The sequence below is a fragment of the Mus caroli genome, chromosome 1 (assembly GCF_900094665.2).
Source record: "Mus caroli chromosome 1, CAROLI_EIJ_v1.1, whole genome shotgun sequence".
NCBI lineage: Eukaryota > Metazoa > Chordata > Mammalia > Rodentia > Muridae > Mus > Mus caroli.
Genome location: NC_034570.1, coordinates 28,174,360 through 28,179,838, shown reverse-complemented (window position 1 = coordinate 28,179,838; position 5,479 = coordinate 28,174,360). Strand labels below are relative to the sequence as shown.

The following is a 5,479-nucleotide window of genomic DNA, read 5'->3' as shown; positions in this document are numbered from 1 at the left end:
TGGTTGTGTTTTCCTGTTTTTCTTTAAGGACTTGTAACTCTTTAACAGTGTTCTCCTGTATTTCTTTAAGTGAGTTATTAAAGTTCTTCTTGATGTCCTCTACCATCATCATGAGATATTCTTTTAAATCCGGGTCTAGCTTTTCGGTTGTGTTGGGGTGCCCAGGACTAGGTGGGGTGGGAGTGTTGTGTTCTGATGATGGTGAGTGGTCTTTATTTCTGTTAGTAGGATTCTTGCGTTTGCCTTTCGCCATCTGGTAATCTCTGGGGCTGTGCAGAATACACTCGGCGGGGTCCCGGAACCAGGATGTCTGCTGCTGATGCTCAGGCAAAGCGTTCCTGGGCCTGTGGGATCCCTAACCTCTGGGAAGGAAAGTGGCCAGCTGTCTGGGGCCCGAAAAGGGGGCTGCCTTAGAAGCTCTGTGGCTCCCCCCTGTCTCAGAAGCTTTTAGCTTCTGTATTCCGTACTCTCACCTGTGCAGAATACACTCGGTGGTTCTCGGAATCAAGATGTCTGCTGCTGATGCTCAGGCAAAGCGCTCCCTCTCTGTTTGGACCCCTATCCTCTGGCCCAACCCCATCTTTCAAGGATAGAAAACCTGTGGTATTCTGGTCTCTGACTCTTGTGCATGCTGCTGGGATTCTTTTCCTTTTGTTGGGTTGCCATGCCCAACTTTAAAATGATAATTTTTGCTTCACTGTATTATATTTTATTTTGTTACATTTGGTTGTTTTCGCTTAGAAGACTATTCTTTTCTAATGAGCATGAGAAAGGGAGTGGATCCAGAGGGGAGGGTAGGTGGGGGAATAACTGGAGGAGTAGAAGTAGGGGAAGCTATAATCAGGATATATCGTATGAGAAAAGTATCTATTTTCAATAAAGGGAAAATATGGAAAATATAAATGAGAAATGAGGATAATTTGTATGACATAGAGAGGACCTCTGTGAATTTTGCTGTTGTTGAGCATTGTGAGGTCCTAAGGCAAAGGATGCTGAATGGACCTTTACAGAAAACAACAACAAAAACGTGCCATTATGTTTCAGAGCTGTTTTTGTAGGGTTGTGGCCATCTCTCATCAGGTTTGGAGTTGTCATTATGACCAGGAAGTGAAATCCAGTAGGAAGAAGCTAGTAACCTCGAGTTAAAGCTTTGCCTTTTCTCCAGACCCAAGCTTCCAGCATACTTACATGATTCCCAGCCTTAATTAGTTTGACTATTTGCTCCACAATGAAAATAGAACTAAAAATGAAGACATTCCTAATAGAATAACATATTCGCATCCAGGTGTCCACAGTTGTGGCAAGCCTGGATTAGGACCACGTGGGACACCCTGATACTGAAAGCTGCACTGGGGATATAGCAGACAGCAGACTACAGAAAAGCATGGGTTGTGTATTAAATGCTGCAGTTTGAAAACTGTCAGTACTAGCCCAGAGAGCCAATGTACTCCTGGGAGGAGTCTGGTAGTTTCCAGAAAATCTTTCTGCAGCTCAATAATGTACTGCTGACTGCATAGAAAATGCATAATACAGCACTATGTACATATGACCCCATCCTGCAACAGCCTGTGTGGGGTGAGCCCATTACATGCTTTGGAGGGGGGGGGCTCTCTTCTGGTTCACTTCAGTCATTCCTTCCTCAGACTATTCCATCCTCTGTGCTGCTGCCAGCAGAGTTTCCTACTGTAAACAAGTCCAAGTCTTCCCCCTGCTAGAGAATTTCCTGACATGATCCGTAGGATTCATTCTAAATTCCCCAACACGCATATAGAGCTATTTACTATTTGGCTTCATCTTAATTCACTCCCTTTATTCCTAGCCACTGTAATACTGGGCTTCAGTATTTTCTTCATTTACATTTCAAATGCTATCCCAAAAGTCCCCCAGACCTCCCCCTCCACTCCCCTACTCACCCACTCCCACTTCTTGGTCCTGGCGTTCCCCTGCACTGAGGCATATAAAGTCTGCATGACCAATGGGCCTCTCTTTCCACTGATGGCCAACTAGGCCATCCTCTGATACATATGCAGCTAGAGACACAAGGTCTGGGGGCCACTGGTTAGTTCATATTGTTGTTCTACCCATAGGGTTGCAGATCCCCTCAACTCCTTGGGTTCTCTAGCTCATCCATTGGGGACCCTGTGATCCATCCAATAGCTGACTGTGAGCATCCATTTCTGTGTTTGCCAGGCCCCAGCATAGTCTCACAAGAGACAGCTATATCAGGGTCCTTTCAGCACAATCCCACTAGTGTATGCAATGGTGTCAGTGTTTGGAGGCTGATTACGGGATGGATCCCCGGATATGGCAGTCTCTAGACGGTCCACCCCTTTGTCTCAGCTCCAAACTTCGTCTCTGCAACTCCCTCCATGGGCGTTCCACTCCCAATTCTAAGAAGGGGCAAAGCATCCACACTCTGGTCTTCATTCCTCCTGAGTCTCATGTGCTTCGCAAATGGTATCCTATATTTTGGGTATTCTAAGTTTCTGGGCTAATATCCACTTATCAGTGAGTACATATCATGTGAGTTCTTTTGTGATTGGGTGACCTCACTCAGGATGATGCCTTCAGGTCCATCCATTTGCCTAGGAATTTCATAAATTCATTCTTTTTAATAGCTGAGTAGTACTCCACTGTGTAAATGTACCACATTTTCTGTATCCATTCCTCTGTTGAGGGGCATCTGGGTTCTTTCCAGCTTCTGGCTATTAGAAATAAAGCTGCTATGAACATAGTGGAGCATGTGTCCTTCTTACGGGTTGGAACATCTTCTGGATATATGCCCAGGAGAGAAACCAAAGGCTCTTATGAGCCTTTCTGCTACACTTAGTGAGAGATGCCATGGGCTTAATGTCTCACTGACTTTCTTGTAAGGCCAGTTATGTTAAGGCAAAGCTCAGGTCAGGAAATGTTTAACCACTACTCCTGTAGGGTGTTAGGACTGGAAAGGACCTTATAGATGTGGATATAATCTCAGTGTGGTAAACAAGAAAACTGAGGCAAGAGAACATTGGACAATTGCTGGGGCCTGTCCCTTAGGGGAACATGTTGAAGTGGGACACAGTGTTGGATGAAAGCTAACAGACTAATGATCTCTGGTCTTGTAGGAAACTTAACTTTTCCTTTTTAATTCTACATGCTAGAATAAGCACTGGAAAACTAAACTCTTATTGTTCTGTGTTTAAACAAGCACTAAAGTCTGACGAATTAACAAGTGCTTTTTAGCAGTGGAGAATTAAATAAAGGATTAATTGCTAGAGCTCTTTAGTCTGGCAAGTCAGCCAGGAGCCCTCTTCTTAGTACTTACAGAATTTTCAGAGAATAAATCACATGGTTTTCCAAATGTCTTTACATTTCAAAAGTTCATCATAAATTAAATAAGAAGTTTCAGCAGGAATGTTTACAAGTTTTCATTAAGACTAGTTATCTAATAAGCATCTATTATCTGTCAGTAGTTCTATAAGTTCATTAGGAGTTTAAAACAATAATTCTTATGTTATAAGTTAACACAGTTTAGTCAAGAGGCAAATCATCTCCCTGTGTTTCACTTGTATTGAAGTTTTGTATAGATAAATCTAGCCAACATTCCATTTTCTATCTTTACACCCACAGTCCAGTCCCAGTTTACAACTTTAGTTATCAAGCAACGGTTTCTCACCTAGCCTAGAAGGAATGTTTTCCCTGATTGTAAATTTGTTTCAAGTCTGCTTTCCATCCTAGTGCAATTAGTTTGTGACACCTGAAGGTTTACAGAACTCTAACTGCAGCTTTTATGCCAATGAGGACTCAAAATTACTTGTACAAATTTAGGAATTTTATAGAATCATTATAAGAAGTTAAGAAATCATTAACTTTTCTATATAGCATTGCAGCAAGAGAGTACATCTTTGTTGATTGCAGAAAATCTGCCCAGTAAGGTTGATTAATGCCCAGAAGTTATTAGACTAATTTTATTTTATTTTTATTGGATAATTTCTTTATTTACATTTCAAATGTTGTCCCCTTTCCTGGTCTCCCTCCGAAAAACACTCTCTCCCTATTCCCTTCCCCTTCTCACCAACCCACCCACTCCCACTTCCTTGCCCTGGCATTCTCCCACACTAGGGCATAGAGCCTTCATAGAACAAAGGGCCTCTCCTCCCATTGATGTCCGACCAGGCCATTCTCTGCTGCATATGCAGCTGAAGCCATGAGTCCCACCATGTGTACTCTTTGGTTGGTGGTTTAGTCCCTGGGAGCTCTGGAGGTACTGGCTAGTTCATATTGTTGTTCTTCCTATGGAGCTACATACCTCTTCAGCTCCTTAGTTGACTAATTTTATAATGACAGCAAAGGCATATCAACAGTAACAAGAATCAATTCTGAGATGAGATCTCTAAAGGCCCTGCAATTTAGAGTTCACCTATCACAGACTATGCAACATGATGGGCTATCTCCAGAAAGGTCACTTGTATGTCTTTAGCCTTTCCTAGATTTTTTTTTAAAATATGAAATGCTTCATAAATTTGCTCGTCATCCTTGCGCAGGGACTATGCTAATCTTCTCTGTATCATTCCAGTTTTAGTACATGTGCTGCCGAAGTGGCACTCTAGATGGTTTTTGACAGGCAATGCTAAGAATAAGAGAAGGTAATATTAAAACTGAGGCTTATGGCTGGTCTTGGTAGTTAGGGAAGAGAGGCAGTACACTATCTCCTGTGCATGACACTATTTTGACAATAGAGCTCTCTCTGCCACTGAGCAAGCACAGGAGCAGTAGGCAAAAGAGATATACTCACTTTAAATGTGAATCACTGGGCATGGAATATTTTTATGACATTTCTTTCAAACTGGGTCAAACATAGCAGCCAATTCTCCTTCCAAGTTCCTCTTCATAAGCTATTTTGTCTACCTTGTCTGTATAAGGGAAGGTCTCCACCCAGGGTGGACCCTACCCTTTTCTCTGTTGTTACCTTCCCTTGAATTGCAGGATTTTCACATGTGCCTTTGAAACCTTGAAATTTTAGGTTCTCTGGGTTCCACACTGTTCCTTGCTATTTCAGCATCGATGATCTAGTAGAAGCAAAATAAATAAATAAATAAATAAATAAATAAATAAATAAATAAATAAATAAAAATTGATCACTTTGCCATTGGAGGGGATCAAGTGAAAGGGAAGTGGGTCTCAAAATTGAAGCAGGGAGACAGTGATCCATACAAGATACCACAATGATTTGAGCTTGAGAAGTGACCATATGGGTGCTTCATATTAGAGTCAGGATGGAGACATGACCTCTGTCATGATGATGATTGATGGAGGGAGAGGATGAGAGCTGGGTTCCAGCTTGTTCAACAAAGTACTGGCTATGGCATTTTCTGAGAGAGGACAAGGGAGAGGAAGAAAGAAGAGTGAGTTGAAGCATAGTAGCTAAATTATAAATGTTTACTGCACTAAAATAAATATTCATTGGACACATAAGTTCCATCAGTAGAAATGTTTA

The 5,479-nt window shown here is 42.0% G+C and overlaps 1 non-coding gene across 1 annotated transcript; it reads right to left on the bottom strand.

Moving 5' to 3' along the window:
- Positions 1-4,481: 4,481 nt before the first annotated feature.
- Positions 4,482-4,587, bottom strand: LOC115032350. Its single transcript, XR_003838031.1, has one exon. It is a non-coding gene; the product is annotated as a U6 spliceosomal RNA (small nuclear RNA).
- Between the last annotated feature and the right edge of the window lie 892 nt (positions 4,588-5,479).